General features: G+C 55.6%; 1 long non-coding RNA gene across 2 annotated transcripts; it reads right to left on the reverse strand.

The window, feature by feature from the left end:
• Positions 1 to 622: 622 nt before the first annotated feature.
• On the reverse strand, positions 623 to 13,309 carry LOC116647821. 2 transcript variants are annotated; one of them, XR_004302402.1, is made up of 3 exons: positions 13,191 to 13,309; positions 1,413 to 1,696; positions 623 to 683 (listed from the first exon to the last, which is right to left on the reverse strand). It is a non-coding gene; the product is annotated as an uncharacterized LOC116647821 (long non-coding RNA). The 2 variants fall into 2 exon arrangements; XR_004302401.1 differs by having other exon boundaries at positions 624 to 686.
• Between the last annotated feature and the right edge of the window lie 1,275 nt (positions 13,310 to 14,584).

Here is a 14,584-nt window from a genome sequence, read left to right on the forward strand (position 1 = left end):
TAAGGGGTCAATGATGAAGATATTACCATTTTTATTTACAGCTTACTAAATAGTGAACAGTAGGACTCTACCCACAGCAAATGGTAACTGGCAGGTGACTTGAGTCGATGCTGACTGCCAGCCCCACCCACTAAGCAGCGATTCAGCCTGCCACCAAGCAGGGCTGACGCGAGGCCTCTGCTCTGGCCCGGTCCACCCCCCAGCTTCTCCCTCCAAATCCTCAGGTGCCGTTGCACCCATGCTGGGCTGGGTGCGATCCCTCCCCACCTCCACCCACGGGTCCCCCCCTTCAGACATGCATTCCTCAGGACACGCACTAAAGTCGAAGGGACAAGTTTCCTTCTGGGGCTGCCCACATCCCCCTGGAAAGGACTCCCCTCCCTGGGAAGAAGGGTTACACTTGCCAGCCCTCTAGGCCCCCTGTCTCCATTCACTGATGAGCTCAGAGACGGTAAGCAACTTGCCCTAAGACACACAGCAAGGCAGTGGCAGAAGATTCTCGGGGTTCTGAGTGCCAGCCTTGGGTCTTCTCCACCACGCTAGTTTGACCAGAGGGTAAAATGGGCCGTCAGTCAATCTGAAAGGCCCCTCCCTCCCTCCCGAGGCCTCCTGAGAGATGCTCACGCGCTTCCTGTTGTCTTCACACTGTGGTCGCTGGCCCATCTCCTCTCCACCTCGCGACTCTGCTGGAGGAGACATGAGCCCGAGTCAGGGAGGGGGCAGGCGTCAGACAGGGTGCCGGGACAGACGCCGACCTCGCTGAGCCGCTGTGGCCCTCAGCGTGGAGGTCAGGCCGCACCAGCCCAGAGCCGGGTCCCTGGGGCAAGCGGCTTCTCCCCGCCAGCGCTGGGCGGCCTGGACCTGCCCTCACTCCCAGAGGCCTCTCAAAGGTCTGGGCAAATAGCTCCCTCCCACATGCCTGTCCTTGGCCCCCTCTCTGGTTCCAGGCCCATCAGGGAGAGCTCAGAGGATGCAGGGCATGGGGCTGGAGGTCACAGGAGTACAAGGTCGCAGGGACAGGCACATGGGAAGCACCTTGGGTACCTGGTCCAGGCCCCTCGTTTCTTCTGTTTGGACCAGTGGGGAAACAGAAGGTGCATTAGTCCGCGGGCTGTCTGCTGAGTGTGCGTCCTGCCGCAGCACTCTGCCCTCAGGGAACGGGGCCTTGGAGGCAGGTGTCAGCCACCTTCATGGGCTCCCCGCCCTCCTTCCTCAAGGACAAGGTCGGCCTACGGCACCTGGGCAGGGACGTCCCAGGAGAACACTAGAGAGCATGACAGACAGGTGGGTGGAGCCCCCTCTTGCCGGCCGAGGGGGTCAGGGAAAGGAAGGCTCAGGTCTGCACGGAGTCAGGGCTGCCTAGAAGAGGAGGACTGTGAGTCAGGTTTGGAAGGAGAGGTACCAGGACTAACCTCACTCCTGGCCTTAGAGCATGTCCACCTGCTTCTTTCTGTGCGCTCGCCCAGCAGGGCAGCCAGCCGCCGGGTGGCCTCCAGGAGAGGGTGTGAGGAACCAGGACACCGAGGTGTCCGGTGCAAACCAGGCTGGCCGAGGGGTGATTTCTACACTGGATCTGAGTGTCACGGGCAAGATGAGAGGGGCGCTCTTTTCCTCTGACTCATTGTCACTGTTCCACGGTGGCCTTCTCATGGCCTTGAGCAGTTTGAGACTCCAGGCGCTGGGGCCACCTCAGAAACTGCAAGAGGGAGGGACAGAAAATTGGGGAGGGGCGGCCAGGCCTGGGCACCCCCCTCCCGTCGGCCCTTGCCGGACCTATGGACTCCCCCGTAGATCTCTGGGTCCCGGGGGCTGTCCACAGCACCTGCAGCCTCTTCGCACACATACATCACACACACTCAGGCACACACACGCACACGCGCACACACGCACACGTTTTGGGCTCGCCAGGCCGCCAGCCAGGGCCTTGGCCGAGGGGAAAGGAGAGGGCAGACGCCCTGTCTGGGATTGTCTCAGCCAGGAGCCTGCCTCAGGGCAGCAAAACGCGTCCCAGGCGCTGGGTGGACCTCATTCCAGTCTGGAAAGTAAAGGAAGGGACTCTGAGGAGGGCCAGAGCCCACGGAGCCCACCCAGCTCGCCACGGCCCACAGCCTGCTGTCCCAGCCAGGGAGCTCCGCAGGCCCGGCCCGGCTGCCAGGGGAGGCCGCGTTCCGTGGGCAGGGCCTCGGGGAGACCCGGACCCTCTGGCCCAGCAGCACCTCTCTCTCGGGCGGTTAACTTCTCGAAGCTGTCGACAGGTCATTAGGTAAGCGTGTGGACCGTGTTCACACTTGAAGCCGACTGGCCAACCTGGGAATCCCCTTGCCCCTCCTTGATTCTCCTGCCTGCAGGTCTGTGGCGGGAGGAGGTGCCGGCCGGTCCTGGAAGGCTTCCCTGAGAAAGAGCGGGGCACAGCCGGCTGTCTACGCGAGTCCCGTGAGGAGGAGAACTCCAACAACGGCCCGGACCCCGAAGCCCAGAGTCACTCCGGCCTCCGTGGGAGCACGGAGATCCTCACCGCCTTGTACCCCCCGCCCCGGGCCTGTCTCCGCGCATCTGTGAGCCCGGCCCTTACAACGGAGCCCACTGCCTTCCTTCAAGATCATAGTAATGGATAAAACATCATATTTAAATTGTGGTCCATCCAGACAATGGAATATTATTCAGTGCTTATAAAGAAATGAGCTATCGGGGAAAAAAAAAGAAATGAGCTACCGAGCCATGAAAAGCCACGGAGGAACCTTAAATGCACATCACTAAGGGAAGAAGTCAGTCTGAAAAGGCTGTATGATTCCAGTTGTATGATGTTCTGGAAAAGGCAGAGCTGCGGAGACAGTGACGAGATCAGCGGCTGCTGGGGGCTGGGGGGAAGGGAGGCATGGGAGGCACACAGAGGGTTTTTAGGGCAGTGAAACTACTCTCTATGACACCATGGTGGCAAATGCATGTCATTATACATTTGTCCGAGCCCATGAATGCACAGCACCAAGATAACCCTAATGTAAACTGTGGATGCTTGACTAATCATAATGTATCAACACTGGTTCAATTATCACAAATGTGCCACCCTCGTGTAAGATGTTGATAATAGGAGAAACCCTGTGTATGTGTGCGCGTGTGCGTGCGCTGGAAATGGAGGGTATGCGGGAACTCTGTATTTTCTGCTCAATCTTTCTAAAACTGCTCTAAAAAATAAAGTCGATTAATTTTTTAAAAATGACAAATTACATGCAGCACACATTTTGTTAGGTGCCCGTATTAACTCTGCGCTGTTCTATATTCCCGGTGCGCTGGCGCCCGGGGCCCCTCCAGGGGCTGGCAGCCTCCCAGAGAGAGCAGACCACTCTGCTCCCAGGGAGCCCATCTTTTGTGTACAGACCGACCCAGAGCCTGCACCCCAACCATCCTCTTTGCACTCGGGGCCAATATTCCCCCGTCCTAATCACCCCAGGGCCAGGGACCAGACAACAACCTGCTCCGGGGCACACGCCGGAGTCCACTGACATGACTCCAACTCGCCAATCCCGAGCCCATTCTTTCCCGTGAAAACCACAGCCCAGCCTCTGGATCCTGCCTTCCCCTCTGTCCCTCTGCCCCGTGACCGTGACCGACCCTGGCGCTTCCCCGGGGGCCCTGCAGGGCAGGGCATGCCCCCTCCTCTTGGGATCTATGAGTCACAATCCTTCCAATGGCAGTTGACCCCTGGTCTGCTGGCCCACCATACTTGAATAACAATAAAACCTACGTTTGAAAACAGTGGTGACCTGGGGGCGGGCACAGCCTGCGGCCCTGAACAATGTACCCACCCAGGACTCCACCTGGGAAGGTGACCTTGGCTTCATTTCCAAGGCAGCACCAATAAACTCTAAACAGAAGGGAACATCTACCTGCCGAGTGGTATGAGATCCACGGTCTCTGGGGCTCCTGAGATTGGGAGCAGGGATGGAAGCCAGCCCCTTCTTTCCCAGGTGAGTAAACTGAGGCCCAGAGAAGGAAGGGTTCAGCCCAGGTCTCCGGGCTAGCTGGTGGCCCACCTTGCACTTGGCTTGTGTGGGAAGCCACAGACGCAGAGCGTGGTTGCACGTCCCCCGGCCCCACCACCCAGCTGGGTGCCAACACAGCTGCCCGTTCCGTTCAAGCTCCTGGAGGTCCAGGGATCCCATTCTCCTTCGTGCTCTCCGCGTCCTGTCCCCGCACCCAGGGGTATGCAGCTGGCGTCCTAGCACAGACACGTAGGAGAACCTTCTATGCACACAGGCAGCTTCCTCTTCCTCACCCCGCTGAAGTTAGCAGAGGGGCCTTGGAAAGTGGCTGCCTGTTAGGGGAAGCTGGTGGTCGTGAGCGGCCCAACAATGGATATAGGGACACCTCCAAAACCTAAACGAGGCTGGCCAGAGGGCTGTCACATCAAGTAGTGTGGGGTGTCAGGTGGTGGCCTGCAGAGAGGGGGTTTGGGGCCCCGATGGGGTGTGTGAGGGTTGAGAGGTGGGGGGACCCTCCTGAAGGGTAGTTGGTTAAGTTGCTCCTGGGGAAACTTCCAAGGAACACCCAGACCAGCAGCAGGAAAAATAAATTACCACGTAAATAAACAGCAAGGCTGGCAGGATCTTTTCGAGAGAAAGGAACTGGGGGAGGCGCCCAGTGATGGAAGGGGTAATGAATTCCCTGTCATTCCAAAGACTGCTGCTCCCTGGGGCGCTCCAGGCCCACACAGGACATTCAGCACCTCATGTCAAAGTTGCTGGTGCTGGGCTTGGGAGGGGCCGGCTTTCCCCCACTCCCTGTGGACACAAGCCTAGATCCCCAGCTGAGCCCCATTATCTGTGCCCCTTTAACTCAGCCCACACTGGGGGCAGCCAGAGAGGTCGGCGTCTGTGGGACGGGGAGCAGGGGCCCAGCTCGATGGCGTGGGGACACGCAGAGGAATGCGCACTGTCTGGAATCCAGCGTCCTAGGCAGAAGGGAGTGAGGTGGCTTAGGGCCACGGCATATGAGGAGGGACCTCCGTCTTCATGCAAGGATCATACAGCATTCTGCCCCTGGCTCGAATCCCACCTCCACCCTCCTCCCGAGTTGTTCTCCACTGGGGGTGGATGGTTCTGTCTTCTCAAGATCCGGACAAATGTGTCTACTTCGCAGGTGCTTCAGGATCCAAGCAAGAGCTCTGCAAAATGAGGCAGCGTGAGATGTCACGGTGGCACCTAAAATACAGATCCCCAGGCCGGGCCTGGGCCAGACTGCTGAGCCAGCAGGTTTGGAAGCCACAGGAGAGACAGGGGATGTTGGATGTGGGTGCGCGAAGCCAAGACAATTCCCAGCTCACTCATCCCTGCTCTCGAGCTGACCAGCTATGTGAACTTCAGGGAGCCCCTTCACTTAGCTCTGGCTCAGGCTTTCTCCTCTAGAAAGGGGAATCAATTTTTGTCTTTGCCCGCCTGTCAGGCTGGGGGCAGCTTGGGTGGAAAACAGGGAGGTGAAAACACTTTTGGAAAGCATCCAGCCCCGGCCAAATACAAGATGCTGTTGCTATGATGTCACTTCCCCTGTGCCGTGGGGAGCACCCGACCACACCCAGGGCGGCCTGGGGCCAGCCCTGCCCTCTGCGGACCCGGCTTCCAGCCTCCCCTGTCCAGGCTGCATGGCGGGGCCTCCCCAGCCCTTCTTGCTGCAGTCCATCGTGGGGTCCGCCCTGCAGGTGCCGTGCATGATCAGTGACGGCAGCTAAACTTGCTCAGGTATGTCGCGCGCCTCAATGCAATCCATTCTCTCAGCAACCCATTGTTCAGATGAAGAAACTAAGGCTCAGAAAGGCTCAGAAGGTGTCCAGAATCTGAGCAGATGAGTTTGGGAGGCTGGGTCCCAACCTTGGCATTTTCTCGTGGCTACTGTGCCAGGCTTCACAGACATTGCTCTGCACCTTCATCGTTTCTGCCGGATTTATGCCCCCCCCCCCCGCCTGTACTGTCGGGTAGAACAGTGAACCTGTGCAGGTATGTCCACTCATCCATCAGACACACTCCCATGGAGGGTCTAACATGTGCCAGGGCTGGAGGCAGAGTGTGGACAAAGCAGACAGCATGACCCACCTGTGTGGGGCTCACCTTCTGGGGCTTGCCAATCACTGTTCAAAGTAACACTTAATTTAAAAGAAAAGTTTATGTCACTACTACAATATGAAAATTCAGTATGATGTTCTGATCCTGTAAACATCAGTACCATTAAAAATCAAGGCCATCGGGGTGCCTGCGTGGCTCAGTCGGTCGGGCGTCTGCCTTCGGCTCAGGTCATGGTCCCGGGGTCCTGGGATCGAGCCCCGCATCGGGCTCCCTGCTCGGCGGGAAGCCTGCTTCTCCCTCTCCCACTCCCCCTGCTTGTGTTCCCTCTCTCACTGTGTCTCTCTCTGTCAAATAAATAAATAAGATCTTAAAAAAAAAATCAAGGTCGTCGAAGCCTAGCTGAGCGCTCCTACTGGCTGAAGGTTTGATGCATCCTGAAGCGTGCTCCCGTTTGATTAAAAAGAGAGATGTCCAGTCTTCAAAAATTTAACCATAGAATTACTATATAACCCAGGAATTCCACTCTTAGGTATGTGCCCAAGAGAATTAAAAATTGATTTCCAAACAATTACTGTGCCCTGTGTTCACAGCAGCTCTGTTCATGTAGCCAAAAGGTGGAAACAGCCCAATCGTCCATCGACAGAAGAAAGAATAAGCAAAATGTGGTCCGTCTGCACAATGGGATATTTTCAGCCGTAAAAAGGAATGAAGCGCTGACATACACCACAGCGTGGATGAACCTTGAAAACATTATTCTAGGTAAAAGTTCAAAGATAATGTAATTGCATTTCTATGAAATATCGTGAATAAGTAACTCCGTAGAGACAAAGCAAACTAGGGACAGTGGGGGGGGGGCGGGGGGGGGAGAGGGGGGGAGGGGGGCGGTGGGGGGAGTGGGGGGGGGGGGAGGGGGTGGCAGTAGGGGGCAGGAGGGATGGTAGGGGAACGGGGGGGCGGGGGGAAGGGACAGGGCCAGGCCTGAATGGAGTGATGAGCAATGGGCATGGGTGCTCCCTCCGGGCTGATGACGGTGTCCCGGAGCTGGACAGACACGCTGGCTGCACACCACCGTGGACACACTGAACGCCACAGAAGTATCCGCTTTCAAACAATTAACAGTTGATTTTATGGCATGAGAATTTCGCCTCCCTTTTAAAAAGGGAGACTTGCAAGTGTTAGCAGACAGAGGCACTAAAGACATATCTTTTCCAAGGAGATTCTCTCCTTAATGGAACACAAGGGAAAGAAAGAGGCGTGCCCATGGCCTTCTGGTCTCCCCGGCACTTTTGCTCGCCGTCCCTGGCGGGGCCCTCCCACCACCCCGAACTGCCCAGTAGGGTCCATGTTGGTCGGCTCACTGGGAAGCACCACAGACGCAAGGGCTTCAACAGCAGATCCTTCTTTTCTCCCCCGTTCTGGAGGCTGGAAGTCCAAGATCAAGGTGCTTGTCCCCAAATATCCTGAGGCACTGGGAATTAGGGCTTCCACGTGTGGATTCTGGGGGACAATCCAGCCCATCACTGTGTCCCAGTTGACTGATGAGAAGATGGTGTGGAAAAGTCAACTCAAGTCACAGAACCGGTGGGAGGCAGAGCAGACCAAGAACCCAGGTATCCTGATCCCGTGCAAGTCCTCTCCTCCGTGCTCACCGCATCTCGTGGCGTGGACGACCACAGGGGCCCTGACTGCTATCCTCCAAACTGCCGGTGGGAGCAAAGTCATCCGCACCCACGGGATCTTGCTTCAGCAAGCGGGTCGATGTGATCCCAGCTCCCTGCTGCCACAGATCCCACCACATTTCCCTCTTCGTCCAACAACCGGGCTGGACTTCACCAGGGTTCTAGCATCTGCGAGGGGACTGTGTGATCAACTAATTAAATCTAATGATTTATGTGTCCACAAACCCGGCGGGAAGGCCAGCGCCGAGGGCATCGGAGCCAGAAACAAAAGGAATCGCACAGTGCGAAGGACACCTGCTCCCTGTCCTGCTCCTCCCCACGCCCACCGCCTTGCAGGAGGCCTGTCTCCTCACCAAATAGCCCACCTCATTCCAGGCTGTTGTAGAGGACAGCCCTTGAAAAGATGCTCACCTGGACAAGCACGTTTTCTCTGGATCAGTCGGTTGGCTCCCTTTCCTCCAGAATGGCCCCTGTGCTCTGCTCAAACCAGATATGGGGGTCCCCTTCAAGGTCTCTGCTCCCCTCACCCCTGCAGCCAGCCACCAAGCCTGCAGAACCCAGACTCAGAAACCCTTCGTTCATGTCACAACATGGGGCTCCCACTCACACCCGTCACCCTCCAACCACATGGCCCTGCCAAAGCTTACACCTGCCCGGCCCTCGCCCAGCCACCACGAGGGCAGCTCTTAGGCCTTGGGTCTTGAACACACTGGCCACCACCACTGAGCTTCCTCTCCTAGGCAGCTCCTCTCCTCCTGCAGAACCCCGCTGGCCCATCTGTGCCTCCAGGGAGCCTCCCATCTTCCTATGGGCTCGAGGTGCCCCTGGCACCCAGTACAGTTGAGTAAATGCTTGATGGATGGATGGATGGGTGAATGAATGAATGAATGAATGAATGAATGAGAAGTCTTGGCTGCTTAACAATGAGCCAGTCCAAGGGTAGTGGGAGTTTACAACACATCATCAGAGAAGGCTCCTTGGCTCTTGGGCTCAATAACCAGTCCCCACCACCCTGCAGGGCATCGTTCTGGATAAATGGCTGCCACCTTGTCATGTGATCTGGTGGGTCTGGAAAAGGGCTACAGGCCATGGTGACAGAAGAGACAGAGTTCCCACCTGGGCTGCCACCCACTCTGTCCCTTGATGTAAATTACTGCTCAGAGGTTCTCCCTAGCTTCCTGTTTGCTGGCAATCCCCAAAGGATAAAGGGCCTTTCAGGAAATGGGTCAAGCTCTTCTCTGTTCAAACATATCTTTACGTGCACAGCGAAGGAAACCATCAACAAGACAAAAAGGCAACCTGCTGAATGGGAGAAGATATTTGCAAATGACATATCTGATAAGGGGTTAATATCCAGAATATATGAAGAATGCATACAACTCAACACCACCAAAAAACAAATAATCCAGTTTAAAAATGGCAGAGGACCTGAGTAGACATTTTTCCAAAGAAGACATACAGATGGCCACCAGACACATGAAAAGGTGCTCAACATCATCATCGTCAGGGAAATGCAAATTAAAGCCACGATGACATATCACTTTACACCTGTCAGAATGGCTAGAATAAAAAACGCAAGAGACAAGTGTTGGCGAGGCTGCGGAGAAACGAGCCCTCGTGCACTGTTGGTGGGAATGCAGACGGGCACAGCCACTGTAGGAAGCAGTATGGAGGTTCCTCAAAAAATTAAAACAGAAATCTGTATGATCTAGTAATTCCACTACTGGGTATTTACTCAAAAAAAACAAAAATACTAATTTGAAAAGATAGGCGCACCCCTGCGTTTAGTGCAGTATTATCTACAATAGCCAAGATATGGAAGCAGCTCAAGTGTCCATCAACTGGTGAATGGATAAAGAAGATGTGGTGTATAGATACACAATGGAATATGATTCAGCCATAAAAAAGGAAATCTTGCCATTTGCAACAACATGAATGGACCTAAAGGGTACAATGTTAAGTGAAATAAGTCAGGCAGGGAAAGACAAACACCATATTATTTCACTTTTATGTGGAACTTAAAAAAAATGAACAAAGGAAAAGAGAGATAAACCAAAAAACAGACTCCTAACTACAGAGCACAAACTGGTGGTTGCCAGAGGGGAGGTGCTGGGGGGCTGGGGGAAATAGACTAAGTGGGGAAAAACATATCTTTAAGTGATTAGTGGGAGGAGAAATGTCACAGACACTTTAAGAAGCAATTTAGGGCAGATTTTTTGAGGGAACCAGAATGCAAGCTGCTCTCACAAGCCATTGCTGAGCCACCGCCGCCCGGGGCTGGAGGACAGGGGCAGCAGCGACTGGGGCAGTCTGGGGCCAGCTGGGCAAGGGACAGCACCAGGGCCAGAGGACTGAGGCCCTCATCTCTTCCCCAGCACAGGGGCTGGGACCTAAGAGGGCAGAGGCAAAGTCTGGGCCGCCAACCTGATCACCAGGAATTAAAAGAAACACCACCTCCGGATCCAGCGGCAGACATTCCGTGCCCAGCCTACAAATCCAAGGTGGGCAGAACAGGTCAGCAAACGCTCCAGAGGGTCAGGAGCATCACCCAGGCCCACCGCACCCCCCAGGCGGGTCAGAGCCCCCCAACACATAGGCTCCTATACTTCCTTGCCCTTCCCGGACTTGCCACACTGTTCTCCTGCCCCTGCGGAGCATGAACTCCTGAAGGCAGGAGTACATGTCCCTTGCTCGCCACCTTGTCCTTCACGCTCAGCTGGGTGCCAGGCACCTGGTGAGCACTGGTACATGCTTGTGGAATAAATGAACAAATGGCTTATTGACATCGAGAAGAAGCATGGGGAAAACAAAGCCCGGTAGCATATCGTGAGCCTGGGGCCACCATGAGATACAGAATAAAGACCGCTGAGAGCCAGACTCACCCCCCATCGCCATCTGCCTGCACACCTGACTCCCTCTGCAACTCAGAATCAGAGCTGGTTGGCCCCGCCAGGGCAAGGTGGAGGCAGGCGCCCGAGGTCAAGGGCTCAGGAAGGATTTTATTTATTTATCTGATAGAGAGAGAGAGACATCGAGAGAGAGAACACAAGCAGGGGGACTGGGAGAGGGAGAAGCAGGTTCCCACCGAGCAGGGAGCCCAATGTGGGGCTCAATCCCAGGACCCTGGGACCATGACCCGAGATGAAGGCAGACGCTTAACGACTGAGCCACCCAGGCGCCCCTGCTTCTTAGATTCTTGCCTAAGGAGTGGGCAAGCTGCTGAGCTTGGTCTCCCGACTTGAAACAGCTCCCAATTTGAAACAGCTGAGCTTGGTCTCCCAACTTGGAAAGGGAGGATCCAGGATTTATGGAGCTTGACGCATACGCATATGTGGGGACTCTTTCAAGAAAGAACATAAAAATGTCTTCCTCATACACATTTTATAAAACCCTAGGACAGGGGAACTCCTTGCTGGACACTTGCCAGGGCTCCGTGATGGCCCTGGGAAATCCAACCTGGACCATGCTCTCTGGGTGCCTCGAGCCTCCCTCACCTCACACTCTGCTAGGAATCCCACACAGTGCCACCATGGGTAAGTCACTTCTCCATGCCTCAGTTTCCGCACCTATGAAATGGGTACAACCTTGGTGCCTGTGTCATGGGTTTGTGGGGACATGTAAAGGAGTTAACACAAGGAAAGGGTTTAGTCCAGGTTGGGGCACTTGGTGAGGATACTAGAAGGTGTTGCTGGAAGCTGCCTTTCAAGGCTCTGCATCCCTCCTGGGTCAAACGGAAAGTCACGGCTGTCTGTAACTTAACAGTGGGATGGCAGCACAGAAGTCCTGTCTGCTGTGATCATAGATCGTGGTTATGAATTTTATGTTTTTTTATTATTTTTAAAGATATATTTATTTATTTGAGAGAGAGAGAAAGTGCACAAGCAGGGGGAGGGGCAGAGAGAGAGGAAGGAAGCAGACTCCCCATCAGATGCTTAACCAATGGAGCCACTCAGACGCCCCAGGTAAAGACCCCTTTAAAAATCCTAACCACAGGGGCACCGGGGTGGCTCGGCCGGTTAAGTGTCCGACTCTTGGTTTTGGCTCAGTTCGTGATCTCAGGGTCGTGAGATGGAGTTTGGAGTGGAACTCCATGCTGGGCGTGGAGCCGGCTTAAGAGTCTCTCTCGCGGGGCGCCAGGTGGCTCAGTCGTTAAGCACCTGCCTTCGGCTCAGGTCATGATCCCAGGGTCCTGGGATCGAGCCCCGCATCGGGCTCCCTGCTCCGCGGGAAGCCTGCTTCTCCCTCTCCCAGTCCCCCTGCTTGTGTTCCCTCTCTGGCTATCTCTCGCTCTGTCAAATAAATAAATACTTAAAAAAGAAAAAGTCTCTCTCCCTCTGCCCCTCACCCCCATCTTCCTCCCAAATAAATAAATAAATGGTCTTTATCTTATAGAGACACACAAAAAAGGTTTTTTTTTTTAATTACCCAGCTCACATTTCGTGCAAACCTTGCTCTTGCTTGTACATGATTTTTGCACCTTGTAAGTAAGTAGTCATTGCTTAAGTAAAACAATTACACAAATAAGTAAAAAATGTAAGTGCCTCGGGCACACCCAATATCTCTGATATTTCAATAAGCACCTGACCGCTGGTTCATAAAGCCTCACCCTCCCTCCCACGGCTGCATCTCTATGATATATCCAGAAGGGGTGACTCCCCCCAGCCAGGCACCCGCAGAGCGCTGTTGGAGCTCCCAGAAAGACCCAGTCAGACTCAAACCTCCCAGGCCCCCACCAGGCACCCGCCTCCCACCAGTGTCACCACCCTCATGGAGGATGGGTCCACACCCTCCTTTCCTGCCCCACTCCTGGCCTCAGCAGCCAAGCCTTGATCTGGACCAGCCCACTACTTGAGAGCAGGTAGGGAAGAGGGGCCGCACCACGCTGGGGGGAGACCCATTGCAGCCACGCCGGCAGAGGACATCCCCATCCCCCCGGCGTCCAGCCCCACCCTGGACCCCAGGGCCTCGGCCCGCCCTCTGAGGCCCGGCTTCGGGCCCTGCCTCCCCCATCAGAGGGCTGCGGTCTGCCAGGCAGCGCCCAGGGCTGGGTGTGGAATCAGACCTGGCTGGACCCAGCACTTCCTCTGTGACATCTTGGGCACATTCCTCACCACCCTGGCCTGTTTCTCCTTATGACAAATGGAAAACATAACCGAATGTCCCTTAGGACTAACTGGGACACACTGCAAAGCGCCCACCCCGGGACAGCACTCAGCAGTCACCGGCCCCTTTCTCTCGTCGGCCTGGGCTCCTGCAGCAGCGGGGAGCTGCTGAGAGGCCCGGCCAAGCTGCAGCCCACGGGGCTCCCCGCCGTGGGGCAATTTCCGTGACCCTCAGCTCCTGGACGCCACACACACACACCCCCGAACCCCGGCTTCCGTTCATCAGTGCTGGAGAAGCCCAGACTGTGGAAGCATCCAGGCTGGCTCCAGCCTGGCCGCCCAGACCACATACTCACGCTAATTCTGCCAGAAAGACCAGCCTGTGGTTGGGAAGAACGGCCATTATGGTTTCCAGAAAATTCCTCCGAGCAGGGAGAAGCTGTTTGCCATTCCTGAGGCCTCTCCAGTCAGTCTGAATGCGGTTTTCCAATTAAGCTGGGACTGCTCCCAGATCTCTGCTTTAAACAACCACCTCTCCGCTTTCCCTCTAAAGAAACAAAACCCTTGAGACGAGCACACCCCTCCCTTTTATTTTGTTTTAAACGACCTCTGGGTGTTTTTTCCTGCTTACCCAGGTGGTGTGTGTTGTATAACCCCGGAGCACTGGTGGGAGGGCACCTGGGGGGTCGGAAGTCCCGGGCCATGGATGGGGTGGGTCTGCTCACCAAGTTGGGGACTGCACAAGGAGAACCGAGCCTGGGGAAGGAAGACAAGTCCTCCTCTGGGCGGGACAAGCAAGATTGCACTTGGGAATTCTTAATTCTGCCTCCGGTCAGGAATGTGGGGAGAAGGTTAAAGACCCCGGGCTAATTCTCAGGTCCTCAGCCCAAATGAGGTATCGGCATCAGGGGATGGACGTGACCTCTAGGTCACGTGGAGGGCCGAGAGAAGAAAGAGCCAAGGACAAAGCAAGGAAGAGGGGGCCGATGAAGAGAAATGGTCAGAGGCCTGGAAGGGAATGGACAGGAGGAGGAGAAGGAGGAGAGAGGCACGCCATGGGCCAGCCACGTCCCGTGGCCAGAGAGGGCCATTTAGATGAGGTCTACCAAGGCCTACCGGACCTGCTGCCCATGATGTCCCTGACCACCAGGATGCATTGAGCCCGTTCTGACTCTAGTCTTTAAGAAGACGGGCCTCTGCTACTTCCTCCTTCTTGAAATGACCTCTCTGAGGACACTCCCTGGCAGAACCAAGGCCCCATGCCGAGAGGAGCCCAGCCTGGGACACATGCAGCCTCCCCAGTCAGCATCGAATGCTGGCTCCGTGAGCACGCGTGCTGTGGGCTCTGGTGTGCCCCGGCTTACCCGGGACGGCAGCCTGGCCAGAGGACCTCCCCGGAGCCCAGTCAACTCACAGGATCAGCAGATAAACAAATGTCCTCAGAGCCTTCACCAGAACAAGGTTAATGATTTGGTGGGGATAGACCCCTCACCAAAAGGAGTAAGGCATCAACAGGTGTGTGTGTGTGTGTGTGTGTGCACCTGCGTGTGCAGGGAACAGAGACAGTGTTTAGAAGCTCCTCCTCGAGGAAGCTGACCGACCATGAAAGGAGGAGAGGGAGGGGATCTGTTCGTTGCCCCTCACTACTTAACAGTTTCCTTCCTCCTGGTCCCGGGCCATGAGCCCACCCCCAAAAGCAGGCTCACAGCCTCCGCGGGGATCTACCAGAGACACTGAGGGTAACGGAAGC

The sequence above is a fragment of the Phoca vitulina genome, unplaced genomic scaffold (assembly GCF_004348235.1).
Source record: "Phoca vitulina isolate PV1807 unplaced genomic scaffold, GSC_HSeal_1.0 scaffold41, whole genome shotgun sequence".
Classification (NCBI taxonomy): Eukaryota; Metazoa; Chordata; class Mammalia; order Carnivora; family Phocidae; genus Phoca; species Phoca vitulina.